General features: G+C 47.2%; 1 long non-coding RNA gene and 1 pseudogene across 2 annotated transcripts; one reads left to right on the forward strand and one right to left on the reverse strand.

Moving 5' to 3' along the window:
- Nucleotides 1-9,980: 9,980 nt before the first annotated feature.
- LOC103225679 (uncharacterized) lies at nt 9,981-16,641 on the reverse strand. Of its 2 annotated transcripts, none has more exons than XR_005235746.2 (2): nt 16,536-16,641; nt 9,981-10,282 (listed from the first exon to the last, which is right to left on the reverse strand). It is a non-coding gene; the product is annotated as an uncharacterized lncRNA (long non-coding RNA). The 2 variants fall into 2 exon arrangements; XR_005235747.2 differs by lacking the exon at nt 16,536-16,641 and adding an exon at nt 13,466-13,551.
- LOC103225677 (V-type proton ATPase subunit E 1 pseudogene) lies at nt 11,276-12,576 on the forward strand (annotated as a pseudogene).
- Nucleotides 16,642-17,716: the final 1,075 nt, after the last annotated feature.

The following is a 17,716-nucleotide window of genomic DNA, read 5'->3' on the forward strand; positions in this document are numbered from 1 at the left end:
TTGTAGTCCCAGCTACTTTGGAGGCTGAGGTGGGAGGATCACTTGAGCCTGGGAGGCAAAGGTTGCAGTGAGCTGAGATCACAGCACTGCACTTCAACCTGGGCAACAGCGAGACCCTGTCTCAAAAAAAAAAAAAAAAGCCATTTTGGAAATGGGGAGGCAATAGTGTAAAATGGGCTCATCTGCAGTCACAATTTTGGGTTGATGCAAATGAAACAGACACAGAGTTGACTTGAGGTTCCGTAAAGGAGGGGGTGGTAGGGACCGAGGCTACTCAGTCCTAACCAGGACTGAGATCTTCCCCTTGGCTCCGGGATTACCAGCCTTAGACATGGGCCCAGGCACAATGTATTACTACTATGAAGTCAGTTCTTCAAATTATGATCATTTCAGGAACCAATTTTTATGAGAAAATAAATTTTAAATAATAGCATTTTAAACTTTTTATGGTTACATTTGCCATGTGACTGGTGACAAGGTATATTTTTGCACTAAATGGGATGCATTCATTATCTCCAAAGTAACACTCACAGGAACCACATTCGCAGGATGAAGGGACAGGCTGAATCAGACAGCCATTCTTTTCACCTGTGACACAGGAGCCATGTTCAGTGGGGAAAAGCACATGCACACAAGGATAAAGGTAGGATAGTCGGGCCCATGAGTCTAAAGTAGGTCCCTAAAAGGCAGAGGAAGATTCCGAACAGAGCAATAGATTTTTGAGACAGAGTCACGCTCTGTCACCAGGCTGGAATGCCGTGGCGTGATCTCGGCTCACTGCCACCTCTGCCTCTCAGGTTCGAGTGATTCTCATGCCTCAGCCTCCCGAGTAGCTGGAACTACAGGCATGAGCCACCACGCCCAGCTAATTTTTGTATTTTTAGTAGAGATGGTATTTCACCAAGTTGGCTAGGCTGGTCTTGAACTCCTAACCTCAGGTGATTCGCCTGCCTCGGCCTCCCACAGTGCTAGGATCACAGGCGTGAGCCACCATGGCTGGCCCAGACCAATAGATTTTAATTCAGGCCCAGCAAACATAGTAGTTCGTGTGTGTGTGTGTGTGTGTGTGTGTGTGTTTGCTTTACTCATTTGTTTAGCTGTTAATTAAATAGTTTAACTTTGGTCTTATACTTCCCAAAACTTCCAAAAACGGAAAACAAACTTCAATGGATGATGAATTATCTACCTATCTCTCCACGTTCCTATGGGAACACAGTGGGTCGGAGCTGACCTGCTGTCTGTGCAGGCCTTCGGAGGTCAGGCAGCAGACAGTTGGAGCGTGTGGATGGGAGGTTTGCTGGCAGGAAGACCCATGAAACTAGGCATGGGAGGCTCACATAGTATCTTTTGTCCCTGGAGAGAAGGACAGGATGCTTTTGTGTAGTGCTTTACAGTTTACACACTCCTTTTCTAAATGCTCTGTCACCTGCCTGAAACTGTCTACAGGATTTGTAGGGCCTGGTGCAAAATGAAAATGCAGGCCCCTTGTTAAAAATGTATAACTGGATATGGTGGCTCACACCTATAATCCCAGCACTTTGGGAGGCCAAGGTCAGAGGATCACTGGAGCCTAGGAGTTCAAGTTCAAGAGAAGCCAGTACAACATACTGAGACCCGATCTCTGCAAAGTAAATAAATTAGCCATCTATGATGGTGTGCGCCTGTAGTCCCAGCTACTTGGGAGGCTGAGGCAAGAGGATTGCTTGAACCCGGGAGTTTGAGGCTGTAGTGAGCTATGATTGCACCACTGCTCTCCAGGCAGGACAACAGAGCTGGAGCCCATCTCTGAAAAAAAAAAAAAAAAAAAAAATTAATAGGAATTTTAAGACAGCAAAACATTAAGCCAAGTACTGGGCCCTCTGTGACTTCCCAGCTGGCTGCTTCTGAAGCTGGCCTACCCCCTGCATAATATTCAGAATTCAACAGTTGAAATCATACCCTATACATTCCCTGCCAGGCCCACAGGCACCCCTTACCCAGCCCGCCCCCTACTCCCAGCCATGCTTTCAGCTGCAAATCACAAAAGCCCAAAACTGGCTTAAACAATAAGGACAGTTGTTGGATCAAATGACTGGAGGCCAAGAGAAAGGGTGGGCTTTCGGACCTAGCTAATCCACTGGCTCTGCCTCAGTTTCCCTGCCATGCTCTGAGTCCTGCCCTCTTGAGCTAGTGATGTCATCCTTGGGGCAGAAGCGAGAATAGCTGCAGCAGCTTGGGGCTCTCCCATTTATTTGTGCACAGCAGTGTCCGAAGGAAGAGAGATCACTTCTCCCTAAGGCCGTTCCTTACAAACAAGGACATTTCCTTCCCAACAATGCCCTCGAGAAAACATCAAACTGATCTGCAGAGCCATCCGTGAACCACTCCCTGTCACACAGGAATGCTACTTGCTGGCCAACCTCAGATTCTCTGACCAAGAACAAGCAAGGGGAAGGAGTGGAATTAGCTTGATGGGCTTCAGCAGCCCGTCCCCACCCAGCTGGGGTCAAACCACTGCACCACATTGCTGCTGCTCAATGCAGAGTGCTGCTGACCACTCTCAATGACAGTCCCCGTGCCCCGCCTATCCTTTGGTGAAAACTGTCTATGGGCAGCTGTATTTCACAGCATATGACATTGACCCTTACCCATATTTGATAGGACTGTGGGTCCCCCTGACCTAGAACAGCCAATCCAGGGACTGTGCATCATCCTGGTTTAGAAAGATGAGGTAGCTGGACCTAGTGGTTCATGCCTGTAATCCCAGCATTTTGGGAGGCTGAGGAGGGGGGATCACTTGAGGTGAGGAGTTCAAGACCAGCCTGGCCAACATGGTGAAACCCGTCTCTACTAAAAATACAAAAATTAGCCGGATGTGGTGGCACACACCTGTGGTCCCAACTACTCTGGAGGCTAAGGCAGGAGAATCACTTGAACCCAGGAGGTGGAGGAGGTTGCAGTGAACGGAGATTGTGCCACCGCCCTCCAGCCTAGGCAATAGAGTGAGACTCCGTCTAAAAAAAAAAAAAAAAAAAAAAAAAAAAGAGCTGGACCAATCAGCTTCTTGCCTGGGGCATTTGAAGGAAGAAACCATAAGCTTGAGAGAATGGGGCAGGTAATGTTAAAAGTTGACATTCGCAGCCATGAAAAAGAACAAAATCATGTCTTTTTTTTTTTTTTTTTTTTTAATGGAGTCTCACTCTGTCACCCAGCTGGAGTGCAGTGGCACAATCTTGGCTCACTGCAGCCTCCACCTCCCTGGTTCAAGTGATCCTCCTGCCTCAGCCTCCCGAGTAGCTGGGATTACAGGCGTACACCACCATGCCTGGCTATTTTTTTGTATTGTTGGTAGAGATGGGGTTTCACCATGTTGACCAGGCTGGTCTCGAACTCCTGACCTCAAGGGTTCCGTCTTCCAAAATCATATCTTTTGCAGCAACAGAGATGCAGCTGGAGGCCATCATCCTAAGCAAATTAACGAAGGAACAGAAAACCAAATATCACATGTTCTTACTTATAAGTGAGAGCTAAAATTTGGGTACTCAGGGACATAAAGAGGCCAGCAATACACCCTGAGGGGCCGGGCCTGTTGGCTCACATCAGTAGTCCCAGACCTTTGATGAGTGGAGGTGGGAGGATTACTTGACCTGAGGAGACCAAGACCAGCCTGGGCAACATAGCAAGACCTTGTCTCTACTAAAAATTTTTTTTAAAAAAATGAGCCAGGCATGATGGTGCATGCCTGTGGTCCCAGCTACTAGGGAGGCTGAGGTGGGAGGATCACTTGAGCCTGGGAAGTTAGCCAGAATGCCACTGCACTCCAGCCTGGGCAACAGAGTGAGCCTGTCTAAAAAAAGAAAAGAAAAGAAAAAAGACACTGGGGACTCCTAGAGAGGAGTAGAGAGGAGAAGGAGGGGGACAGGGTTGAAAAACTAACTACTGGGTAATATGCTCACCCCCTGGGTGATGGGATCCATTGTACCCCAAACCTCAGCATCACACAATATTCCAGTGTAACAAACCTGCACAGGTACCTCCAAATCTAAAATAAAACTTGGGGGAAAAAAAGTTGACCTTTAAACATTGTAACATAGAAAGAAGAGAGAGAGGCCACAGAGGGCCCTGTGCAACTGAAGCTATGAGGGAGAAAAAATGTGGATTGGATGAGTGTATAAAGTAGATGTAGACTGACAGGCGAGACACAGCAGGAGAGAGCAGGGAACAGGAGGCCTGAAGGAGCCCATGACTGTGTCAAGGGCAGAATACCCGAGGGAAACCCACACACTCCTGCTCCCGCGGCCCCTGGGGCAACCCTGGGTCCAGAAGTGTCCTTTTGCGGCTGTAAGACTTCAATTCGCCTGTCCGGCTTTTCCTGGGCTCCTGTGCCTGGGTATCTCCTTCTTCACCCACCAGTCTCCCGTTCCTTGAATGTCTTTTGGTTTTTCTTACAACCAGAAGAGTTCTGTCTTAAACAGGGATCTTAGATGTAATTGCACTTTTCAGCTGAGTAAGAGGAGAGAAATACAAGAAAAGAGCCATTCATTCGCTGAACACATGTTGAGAACTCTCTGTGCCCTGAGTCACTTTGGGGAGACAATGATAACTTGAATCCACAGTATTATTGAGGGAAGAAAGAAGACAGCAAAGCAAGTAATTCTACTGCGATGAGATGAGCATGAGAGGAGGAGGAAGGAAATGATTGTCTCCAAACCCCAGCACCCTCAGAGCCAAATGTCTCCAAAGCATAAACCACACTGGAAATGTATGCTTGGAGTTGAAGATGAGATGCAAATGTTTGATAATGAACAAGCATATGGAAATTTATTTCAGCTCCCCTCCTTACCACTATCCCGGACCTGCAATCTTTCCATCTTTATTACAAAGAATTAAAAACAAACAAACAAGGTATATCCTGAGAGCTTTGCACAGATTAATTTTTATAGTGGGTGAAGCCCACAAAAGTGAAGCCTTTGGTTACTGAGAACCGTGATAACAAAAGCAATATCCATGGTAACTAATCAGAAACATAGGAAATCTATGACAAATCTCTGATGAAACAGATAATCAGACTAGATGATAGTGACTCATTAATCTAGTTATGGAACCTTCCAAGAAAAAGAATTGTACCTTCAGAGAAGCAGGAGACCCACATTTCAACACAACATCCATCTGTTTCAGGATTCCAAGGGAATCACCTTTTTCTCCGAAAATAGATAAGGATCTGAGTACCAAAATCTTAGTGTGTGTTGGCAGGTTGAGGGACAGGCAGGAGTCATGTAATGAGGAAGAGCTTGCATATTTTGATGGGGAAAATTTAGCCTCACTTTCTTGATTCATTTGTCTCATGGGCATTTAGTATATCCACTGGCCCATGTGTGTAATCCCAACACTTTGGGAGGCCAAAGTGGGAAGATTGCTTGAGACCAGGAGTCTCAAAAAAAAAAAAATTTTGTTTTTGAGACAGGGTCTCACTCTGTCACCCAACCTCCCCCTCCCAGGTTCAAGCGATTTTCCTGCCTCAGCCTCCTGAGCAGCTGGGACTACAGGCATGCACCACGACTCCCAGCTAATTTTTGTATTTTTAGTAGAGACAAGGTGTCACCATGTTGGCCAGGCTGGACTTGAACTCCTGACCTCAGGTCATCTGTCCGCCTCGGCCTCCCAAAGTACTGGGATTACAGACATGAGCCACCACAACTGGCCTGCAAAAAAAATGTTTACACTTTGGGAGGCCGAGATGGGCGGATTATGAGGTCAGGAGATCGAGACCATCCTGGCTAACATGGTGAAATCCCGTCTCTACTAAAAATACAAAAAATCAGCCGGGCGTGGTGGTGGGTGCCTGTAGTCTCAGCTAGTTGGGAGGCTGAGGCAGGAGAATGGTGTGAACCCGGGAGGCGGAGCTTGCAGTGAGCAGAGATCGTGCCACCGCACTCCAGCCTGGGTGACAGAGCAAGACTCCGTCTTAAAAAAAAATAATAAAAAAAATTTACAGGTATGGTAATATGCCTGTAGTAACAGCTACTTGGGATACTGAGGTGGTAGGATTGTTTGAGATTGGCAGTTCAAGGCTGCAGTGAGCTATGATCGCACCCCAGCACTCCAGTCTGGGTGACAGAGTGAGACCCTGTTTCAAAAAACAAAGTTTTTAAGGCCAGGCATGGTGGCTCATTCCTATAATCCCAGCACTTTGGGAGGCCGAGGCAGGCGGATCGTCTGAGGTCAGGAGTTCGAAACCAGCCTGCCCAACATGGTGAAACCCCATCTCTACTAAAAATACAAAAACATTAGCATGGTGGCGTGCGCCTGTAATCCCAGCTACTCAGAGGCTGAGGCAGGAGAATCGCTTGAACCCGGAAGGTGGAGATTGTAGCGAGCCAAGATAGCACCACTCCACTGCAGCCTGGGGGACAGAGCGAGACTCCCTCGCAAAAAAAAAAAAAAAAAAAGGAAAAAAAGAAAAAAAAAAAAAAACAAAAAAACAGGTTCAAGCGATTTTCCTGCTTCAGCCTCCTGAGTAGCTGGGATTACAGGTGCGTGCCACCACGCCCAGCAAATTTAGCAGAGACGAGGTTTCACCATGTTGGTCAGGTTGGTCTCGAACTTCTGACCTCATGATCTACCCACCTTGGCCTCCCTACAGGCATGAGCCACTGCACCTGGTCAAAATTAAATTTTTTTTAAATCCACTGTGGATTCACAGATTGATGTTGAATATTGAAAGGCACATTTAAGAAAGCAGTAAAGTCCCGTGTTTGGGGAACCCTCTGCCCAGGCCTCTGAAGCAAAAAAGGTCCAAGGAAATTCGTGCTAAACTTTGCAGGACTTTAGCTGTGTGTGTGTGTGTGTGTGTGTGTGTGTGTGTGTGTGTGTATTTCACTCTGTCGCCCAGGCTGTAGTGCAGTGGTGCAATCATAGCTCACCACAGCCTCCATTTCCCCAGCTCAAGCAATCCTTCTGCTTCAGCCTCCCTAGTAGCTGGGACTACAGACATGCGCCACCATGCCCACCTGGACTTTAGCTTAATTCTCACAGACTTAGGAGAGACATGTACCATGCACAAGACCCCAGCGAAGGCCTGGGGTGTGATTGCTTGGCGATTAGCCCTGGCCCAGTGGCATTTCTGCTAATGTGGCTTGGAGAGTAACCTGCAACCCTAGGAGTGGATGAATAGGACTTTATGCCCAGCTCTTCCTCTTTCTATGAATGTCTCTATACCCAAAAGCTGGACAGAGTTATAGACCTTCCCCTTGTTGCTTGTGGGGACCTTGTGAACATGCACTATGTGCTGTTAACTTCTGAAAGAAATAGCACATAGGTGGCCGGGTGCGGTGGCTCACGCCTGTAATCCCAGCACTTTGGGAGGCCAAGGCAGGCGAATCACGAGTTCAGGAGATCGAGACCATCCTGGCTAACACGGTGAAACCCCGTCTCTACTGAAAAAATACAAAAAATTAGCCAGGCGTGGTGGCGCGCGCCTATAGTCCCAGTTACTCGGGAGACTAAGGCAGGAGAAGGGCGTGAACCTGGGAGGCGGAGCTTGCAGTGAGCAGAGATCGCGCCACCGTACTCCAGCCTGGGCGACAGAGCAAGACTCCGTCTCAAAAAAAAAAAAAAAAAAAGAAAGAAAAGAAACAGCACTGTATAAATCATATGGGCTGAAATTTAATATTTATATTACAATCTAGAAAATCAAGACTGTGAAGATGGCCCTAAGGTCAGCTGAAGAAAACGGGAATTGATTTCCTCATGAAGTCGTGGTGTGACAAACCCCTGGCCAGATGTGACCTGGCAAATGTCCACATCTGCATCAGAGAACCCACGCTGTCATCCTTTCATACTTAGAAAACAGATTAATAACGTGGCAAGGAGTGATTACATTAACCATGGAACAGCTGCCTATCTGATGAATTGGAACGGGCAGCAGTATATGCAAGTTACATTTCAGAGTCAATGAGTTTTGATAATTGAGTTTATCCCTAGCAATGAGTACAGTTCTAGGAAGTCTAGATAAAAGCGTTATGGGTTCTGCTGGCTTAAGTGTTTCCTGAGCAAGGACCATTAGCTTTGTGTGACTTTTTTGGACTTTTTGTTGTCATTATATCTGGGATAGAACGTCAGTGTTCTCCGGCCTCATTGCCACCCCACAGAATCCCTTTTTATTGTTTTGGTTTTTGGTTTTTGTTGTTGTTATTTTGAGACAGGGTCTCACTCTGTCTGCCAGGCTGGAGTGCAGTGGCATGATCTCAGCTCACTTCAACCTCCGCCTCCGGGTTCCAGTGATTCCCCTGCCTCAGCCTCCTGAGCAGCTGGGACTACAGGTGCGCACCACCACACCCAGCTAACGTTTGTACTTTTAGTAGAGACGGGGTTTCTTCATATTGGCCGGGCTGTTCTCAAACTCCTGGCCTCAGGTGATCCTCCCACCTTGGCCTCCCAAATGCTGGGATTACAAGCATGAACCACCTTGCCCAGCCCTAATCTCTTCTTATGAAGACAGCGGTCGTGTGGGATTAGAGTCCACCCTAATGGCCTCATTTTAACTTAATTACCTCTTGAAAGACCCTGTCTCCAAATAGAGTCACAATCTGAGGTACTAGGGGTTACAATTCATATGAATCATATGAATTCGGGGAACCATAGCATCAAGATTTATATTTACCTTATATATTCATGTTATAATATATCCTGTATATGTTAATATAACATACTTATGTTATAATTTATACTATATGTTTATGCGATATAATATAACCATTATATATATATATTTAAAAATCATCTGTCAATCATGCAAAATAAATTTGATAGGCCCCAGGCATAGCATGGAAGCGGAAGGAGTGAGAACAAGGTGAATCTAGAAGACCCGGCACATAGCGCTGTAAAATAGCACAGGTGCAGTAAGTGGAGAGCAAAGAAAGGTGGTTGTAATTAAATGCTGACCGGGATGGTACAATCCCTAACTACTGCAAGAGCTCAGGGAAGGGAGAGAAACCAGTGGCAGGCGGAAAGTGTGGAAGAGGCTTGTAGAGGGGTTGGATCTCAAAGTGTGGGGCGGTTGTAGGTAGGAGAATTGAGGAGGAGCTGCCTTAATAAAGAGGTGCAGGCAGAACCACAAGGACTAGCTTCATCGCTGGAGCTCCCGTTTGCAAAGCTTTCTATTTAAGATCTGGACAGGACTGCATTGCTGGGGTCTTCTCAGCCAAACTCATTAGCTTAGGAAGCCACTACTCAGGGCACAGTATTTAAATATGCAGGACTCTGCCCTTGCGTCTTAATTGATCCTGAAGAAATGCCCAGACATAACGCTGAGAACCCCAGTCAGCAGGAAGAGCACTTCCTTCATTCAGTGACTTGGTATTTTGCATCTGCATCCTATTGGAACCCACTGGACAACCTCTTACTGCCTCCGAAGCCCTCCTAGGAACTTAAAAACGCCAGCCCCGGACGGGGGAGAAAGGTGGGGTCCCGTGGTGGGAGCAGTCACAGGAACCTGCCACCGCTGTCGGGTACATGGCTGTGCGTGTTTCAATGGGACTGACTCTTTTTTTTTTTTACTTATTTTTAAACAACCTCAAATAACAATCTAGAAAAGCCAGACTCCAGAGAACAATGAGAAAATGTAGAGAAGCCAAATATAAAAATATGTGCATATTGCACATGCAAAAAATAAAACAAAATAAAAAAATCAATTCACTTGCACAGATTACAAGTGGAAATTCCCAGAGGGACGAGTAGATTTTGGAAGAGAAAAAGAGATTATATTTTATGAGAAGAGATACAATAACCATTCTCTTCCCATAAAACAAGTGATGGAAGATTGTCTCTGCTTCATAGATATACACCGCACATTTTCGGGATAATACTAACAGGAAATCAATAGGATCTTTTATATGTGAAAAGACATTATCTCTCTGGACTCCCAGCACGGCTAATCAGGCTACAGAAGATCTTCACAAAAACTTGCCACTGGCCATTAATCTTGGTCCTGGGACAGTAAGTAGTCTGCAAATCCAGATCTTTGTTTATTTTTAAATTATCCTTATTATTTATTTATTTTTTTATGGGGGAGATAATCGCGTTCAAAGCGTCACCCTCCATTAGAGCCACAGAGCCTCCAGATGACACTCCGTGACAAGTGGCTCCACGGCAGACCAGATGCTCCGGAGAGCCCCTCCTGCCCACGTCCACGCTGGGTGATGGCCATGTCATTAGCCACTAGAAGCTTTATCTGGGTATAATTTGATAGCTATGACAGGCTCAGTGGGATTTATGGGATCTCCTGGTTTTTGCCTTTATTGATCTGAAATAGAACCAAAGTTAATATTAGCAAAAAACACTTTGTGCTGGGGTCATTTACCCATGAAAGGCTTTGATGACTGGTGGCTTTGAACATTTAGTATACAAGTGTTCTTGGCCAGCTCCAGGTCATGAGTCTAATGATGGCCAACAGACTACATATTCTGGCCTCTCCTCCCTTGGGAGTGTCTAACCACCGTCCTGGTAAGACCCTTTCTTTTTCCAAGAAACCTTAATCATCACAGGGTATAGAGCCCATTAGTATCAAGTTTGGATTTAGCACTGGCTCTGCCCTGGCATTAGTTTGCTCTGGCTGCCCTAACCAAGTACCAAAGTCTGGGTGGCTTAAAACAACAGAAATCTCAGTGGGGCAAAGTGGTTCATGCCTCTAATCCCAGCACTTTGGGAGGCCAAGGTGGGAGGATCACTTGAGGCCAGGATCACTTGAGTCTGGGCAACATAGTGAAACCCCCATCTCCAAGAAAAATGCAAAAAAAAAAAAAAAAAAACACACACACACACAAAAATTACAGGCATAGTGGTATGTGCCTGTAGTCCCTGCTACTTGGGAGGCTGAGGTGGGAGCATTGCTTGAGCCCAGGAGGTCAAGGCTGCAGTGAGCCAGGATCATGCCACTCTATCCAGTCTGGGTGACAGAGACTGTCTCTAATAAATATATATATATATATCTTCTCTCATTGTTCTGGAGGCTTGAAATCTAAACCCAGGCATCCCCAAGGCCATGCTTTCCTTGGTGGCTGTAAGGGAGGATCCTTCCTTGTCTTTGCAGCTTGCAGAGGTTACCTTGACATCCCTCAACTTGAAGACGCATCATCATGCCCAAAAGGTGGCCGTCTCCTCCCCGTGTCTTCACATCATCTTCCCTCTGTGTGCACCTGTGTCCAAACTTCCCCCTCTTTAAAAGGACACCAAGGCCGGGCACGGTGGCTCACGCCTGTAATCCCAGCACTTTGGGGGGCCGAGGCAGGCACATCATGAAGTCAAGAGATTGAGCTCTTTGCCCATTTGTTTCCCCTCACCCTTTAAACTTAAACTCGAGCCTGCTGCTCACCGACCTAGCATTGCTCTCGCCATGGCTCTCAGCGATGCTGACGTGCAAAAGCAGATAAAGCATATGATGGCTTTCATCGAACAAGAAGCCAATGAGAAAGCAGAAGAAATAGATGCAAAGGCAGAAGAAGAGTTCAACATAGAGAAAGGTCGGCTTGTGCAAACCCAAAGACTAAAGATTATGGAATATTATGAGAAGAAAGAGAAACAGATTGAGCAGCAGAAGAAAATTCAGATGTCCAATTTGATGAATCAAGCGAGACTCAAAGTCCTCAGAGCGAGAGAAGACCTTATCACAGACCTACTAAATGAAGCAAAACAGAGACTCAGCAAGGTGGTAAAGGATACAACCAGGTACCAAGTGCTGCTGGATGGACTGGTTCTCTAGGGTTTGTACCAGTTGCTGGAGCCCCGAATGATTGTTCGTTGCAGGAAACAAGATTTCCCTCTGGTAAAGGCTGCAGTGCAGAAGGCAATCCCTATGTACAAAATTGCCACCAAAAATGATGTTGATGTCCAAATTGACCAGGAGTCCTACCTGCCTGAAGACATAGCTGGTGGAGTTGAGATCTATAATGGGGATCGTAAAATAAAGGTTTCCAACACCCTGGAAAGCCGGCTGGATCTCATAGCCCAGCAGATGATGCCAGAAGTCCGGGGAGCCTTGTTTGGTGCAAATGCCAACAGGAAGTTTTTGGACTGAGCCTTCAGGAGGTGGAGCTCATCCTCAGCTCTCCCGCTGTGATGTGGAAGCTTCTGATATTTGAAGAAACACGAATGTCTCTGTAGCTTCCTCTTTACTGCCCCAGTATTGCTCTGTATTTATCAGTGATATCCCTCCTGTCATTCATGCCTTGCCTAATTGTTCACAGTAGTGGAAAGCTTCATGTAATATGATCAGGACCCACCTCCAGTTCATCTGAAAGGAACACAGTGTCCAGTTGGTTCTCCAGCACTAGGGGAGGGGGCGGATGGTGGTCGCATGGGCTTCCTGGGTCTCCACTCTCCGTCTGGCCTAGAGGTGATGTGTTTGGCGTTTGGCCCTGCAGTCCCCACTCTTGAGGCTTATTAAGGTGCGTGTGGCGCACCACTCCTTCCAGCAGTAGTCACTTGACTGTTACCTGTTTAGGCCTAGAAGTTTTCCCTCATCTGTAAATGTGATTTAAAATCTAAGCCATGAATATGCTTTATTTATTAAAAGAATTACATGGAAAAAAAAAAAAAAAAGAGATTGAGACCATTCTGGCCAACATGGTGAAACCACATGTCTACTAAAAACACAAAAATTAGCTGGGTGTGGTGACGGGTGCCTGTAGTCCCAGTCACTTGGGAGGCAGAGGCAGAAGAATCGCTTGAACCTGGGAGGTAGAGGTTGCAGTGAGCCGAGATCACGCCACTGCACTGCAGCCTCGCCACAGAGCAAGACTCCATCTCAAAAAAAAAAAAAACAAAAAAAAGACACCAGTCATATTGAATTAGGACCCACCCTAATGATTTATTTATTTATTTTTTTTTTTTTTTTTGAGACAAAGTTTCACTCTTGCTGCCCAGGCTAGAGTGCAGTGGTGTAATCTTGGCTCACTGCAACCTCTACCTCCCAGGTTTAACTGGTTCTCCTGCCTCAGCCTCCCGAGTAGCTGGGACTACAGGCATGAGCCACTGTGCCCAGCCTAACGATTTCAAATAAATTACTTCAAAGGCTCTATCTCCAAATACAGACACATTCTGAGGTCCTGGGCATAGGACTTGCCTTCAACATATGAACTGGGGGGGGGACCCAATTCAACCCAAAACAGCCCTCAAAAGACTTCCCTCTTAATAAATGCAGACTAGATCATTCCTAACACCATCAGGGTAGATCAGGGGTTCTCAGCCTCGGCACAGTTGACATCTGTCCAGATAATTGTTTGTTATGGGAAGCTTTCCAGAACATGACATAGGGTATTTATTAATAGCAGGATCTCAGGCCTCTACCCGCTAGATGCCAGTCACACCTCTCCCCTCCCTTGTAAGAACGAAAAATGTCCCCATTTATTCATTTATTGCCAAATGTCCCCTGCAAGGGGAAGAGCGCCCCCAGTGGAGAGCCACTGAATTAAGTGAAATGTAGGCTGACCTTAGAGAAGCGTTGCAAGGGGACTGAGCACAGATGAAGAGGTTCGACCGCTCACACAGCAGGCAGTGAATCTTCCCTAAAAGCGGCAGATCCTGAGGAACCCCCTAAATGTCCAGATTCCTTCATGAATTTCAAGAGTAGGTATTGTGCCGGGCGCGGTGGCTCACGCCTGTAACCCCAGCACTTTGGGAGGCCGAGGCGGGCGGATCACGAGGTCAGGAGATCGAGACCATCCTGGCTAACACAGTGAAACCCCGTCTCTACTAAAAACTTCAAAAAATTAGCCGGGCGTGGTGGCGGCGCCTGTAGTCCCAGCTACTCGGGAGGCTGAGGCAGGAGAATGGCATGAACCCGGGAGGCGGAGCTTGCAGTGAGCCGAGATCGCGCCACTGTACTCCAGCCGGGCGACAGAGCGAGACTCCGTCTCAGGAAAAAAAAAAAAAAAAAAGAGTAGTTATTGTGTGCCAAGTGTACATCAGGCGCTGATCTGGGCACTGGAGGAAAAAAGAGAACAAGACTTTTTTTTTTTTTTTTTTTTGGTTTATTTATTTATTTATTTTTTTGAGACGAGTCTCACTCTGTCACCCAGGCTGGTGTGCAGTGACACAATCTGGGCTCACTGCAACCTCTGCCTCCCAGGTTCAAGCGATTCTCCTGCTTCAGCCACCTGAGTAGCTGGGATCACAGGCGCCCGACACCACGCCCGACTAATTTTGTATTATTAGTAGAGATGGTATTTCGCCATGTTGACCAGGCTGGTCTTGAACTCCTGACCTCAGGTGATCCACCTGCCTCGGCCTCCCAAAGAGCTAGGATTACAGGTGTGAGCCACCATGCCTGGCCGAGAACAAGACATTTTAAAACCCCTGCCTTAAATATCATACATTTGAGTGGAGAAGACTGAAAATAAATAAGATAAATAAAATATGTAGAATGCTGGATCGTCATATGTGTGAATGTGAAAAAAAAACAAAAACAAAAAAAACAAAGGAAGCCAGGAGGATAAGAAGTGCTGGGAGGATAATACTGAGATTTGTGTGTGTGTGTGCTAGATGGAGTCTTGCTCTGTTGCCCAGGTTGGAGTGCAGTGACACAACCTTGGCTCACTGCAACCTCTGCCTCCCAGGTTCAAGCGATTCTCCTGCCTCAGCCTCCGAGTAGCTGTGATTACAGGCGTGTACCACCATGCCCAGCTAATTTTTGTATTTTTAGGAGCAATGGGGTTTCGCCATGTTGGCCAGGCTGGTCTCAAACTCCTGAGCTCAAGCAATCTGCCTGCCTTGGCCTCCCAAAGTGCTGGAATTACAGGCGTGAGCCACCACGCCCAGCCTGGGATGCTGAGATTTTCCAGGGTGGCCTGGGCAGGGCTCACTGAGATATGGGGACAGGCTGAGAATGGGGGAGTGGGCATTGAATCATGTGGATTCAGGAAGAGCATAGTAGTGGGAGGGAATAGCCAGGGCAAAGGCCCTGAGGCAGGAGCATCCCTGGGGAGTCTGAGGAACAGAAGGAGGCCTGTGGGGCTGAGGCAGCATCGACAACAGGGAGAGGATGTCTGATAGAGTCAGTGAGGGAGGGGCGGGAGACAGATGATGGAGGGCTTTCGGGTCATGGCAGAGACAGGCTGGGACCCCGAGAGTTATGAGGAGCCAGTGGAGCTCCTATGTGTGTGGGGGTGGGGGTGCGGGAGGTGGGCAGTAAATCATCCAACATTTAGCAGGATTCCTCTAACAAGGGGCTGAAGAAGTGCCAGGGCAGAAGTCCAGCTGTGTGACTATTACTACATCCAAGAGAGAAACAGGGATCCACGGACTAGCGCGGTGGGTGGCGTGAGGTGCAGGGAGATCCTAGATGGATGTGTTTGACGGCAGTGCCAACAAGATTCGCTGATGTGCCAGGTACGGGCTCTGAGAGAGCAGGAAGTTCTCTGCCTTCAGCAAATGGAAGACAGAGCCGCGATTAATTGAGACGAGGAGTCAGCAGAAGCAGCAGGTTTGGAAGGAATATCAGAATGTTTGCTGTTTGTTTTCACTGGGGTAAAACAGACATAACATAAAATGTACTAGTTTAGCCACTGTGAAGGGTGCAGTTCTGTGGCCATTAGTACATTCACATTGTTGTGCAGCCGTCACCACCACCCATCTCCAGAACCAGGGCATGAAGCCAGGGCACTTCGACACTGAGTTCCGTGGAGCTGGGTTCAAGTTGGCCTAAAGATAGGGTTACAGCTGGCTGGGCGCGGTGGCTCATGCCTGTAATCCCAGCACTTTGGGAGGCCGAGGCGGGTGGATCACCTGAGGTCAGGAGTTCGAGACCAGCCTGGCCAACATGGTGAAACCCCGTGTCTACAAAAATACAAATATTAGCCGGGCCTGGTGTCGGGCACCTGTAGTCCCAGCTACTTGAGAGGCTGAGGTGGAAGAATCAGTTCAACTCAAGAGAGGGAGGTTGCAGTGAGCCAAGATCGCGCCACTGTGCTCCCAAGACTCCATCTAAAAAAATAAAATAAAATAAAATAAAATAAAGATAGGGTTGTCAGATGTCCCTCTTCTCCAGGGACAGACCAGATTCTAGCCATTGCCCTATAATTGATAGTGGCTCTTCTCAGTCTGAAAAGTGTTCTAGTCTGGGTGATAATATGGCCACCCCACTTACCTTGAAGTAAGAACTCCCAGGCAGCATCTCTTGTAAAGTAAAGATGCCGAGTTTCAGGGATTCAGAACCTCCACCTGGGTTCCTCCACCAGGGGCACATCTCAGTTACCTGGACCCAGTTCAAGGCTGGGTGAAGGCCTGTTTTTGCCAATGACTAAACAACCTTGGAAAAGTCTGTGCACATCGGCCGCTATGTCCTTGGTTCTGGCAGGAAGCAAATGTAAACTCCTGGTCGTGAGGGCAACCGCATAGCCTTGGGTCTCCTTTCCTGCTCCACTCACTGGTTCTGACGCACTAAACAAATGATAAGCCTAGATTGCTAGTCTTTGGCTGTGATATCTCCTGCTAGAATTTCCATCTCTCCCACAGCCTACCCTGTGGGACCATCTGCTTCTTTACAGCAAATCTCACCTCACCTGTTGACATTTACATGCACATGCCAAAACTAAGAGAAAGCCTGAAGAATGTGGGACATGAGGAGCTGGGATGTCCCTGGGTCACTCCACGCTTCGTGAGTCAGGCAGGCTGGAATGTGGTTGACGATCAGGGAGTTATGGATACACATTCCAAAGTCCCCAGTGACGTGTTCAGAATGAGCGTAACTCCATGACAGGCAAAAACAACAGCCCTTGTTTAATTCTGAAGTTTACATGCACATTGGCACTGTTCTATCCAACCTTTTGTTTCCATGGAAACCATTTATGATACCACAAAAAGAGGATTCTGACCAAAGTAAGGAAGGAATAGCAGCAATGGAAACTAGCTTTCAAATGAGCTTCAGGTAGAGGGACAGATATGGAAAAAAAAAAAAAAAAACAAGGAGCCTGACATGGTTTGGATTTGTGGCCCTGCCAAAATCTCATGTCAAATTATAATACTCAATGTTGGAAGAGGGGCCTGGCAGGAGGTGATTGGATCATGGGGGCAAACTTCCCCTTGCTGTTCTCATGATAGTGAGTGAGTTCTCGTGAGATCTGGTTGTTTGAAAGTGTGCAGCACCTCCCGCTTCGCTCTCTCTTCCTCCTGCTACAGCCACGTGGGATGTGTCTGTTTCCCCTCCGCCTTCCACCATGATTGTAAGTTTCCTGAGGCCTCCCAAGCATGCTTCCTGTACAGCCTGTGGAACCGTGAGCCAATTTAACCTCTTTCTTTATAAATGACCCAGTCTCAGGTAGTTCTTTACAGCAATGCAAGAACAGACGAGGATAGGCGCAGTGGCTCATGCCTGTAATCACAGCACTTTGGGAGGCCGAGGCGGGTGGATCACGAGGTAAGGAGTTCGAGACCTGTCTCTACTAAAAATACAAAAATTAGCCAGGCATGGTGGTGCATGTCTGTAGTCCCAGCTACTTGGGAGGCCAAGGCAGGAGAATTGCTTGAACCTGGGAGGTGGAGGTTGCAATAAGGCAAGATTGCATCATTGCACTCCAGCCTGGGTGACAGAGCGAGAATCCATCTCAAAAAAAAAAAAAAAAAAAAAGAACAGACAAATACAGAGCCATGCCCAGAACTATTGTTAGGGAGAATGACTCTCTCAGAATGCCCTAAGATGGATGTTTGTGGCCCAGGCACAGCCCACTTCTCCCAGAGTTGATTC

Source organism: Chlorocebus sabaeus, chromosome 20 (genome assembly GCF_047675955.1).
Source record: "Chlorocebus sabaeus isolate Y175 chromosome 20, mChlSab1.0.hap1, whole genome shotgun sequence".
NCBI classification, from domain to species: domain Eukaryota; kingdom Metazoa; phylum Chordata; class Mammalia; order Primates; family Cercopithecidae; genus Chlorocebus; species Chlorocebus sabaeus.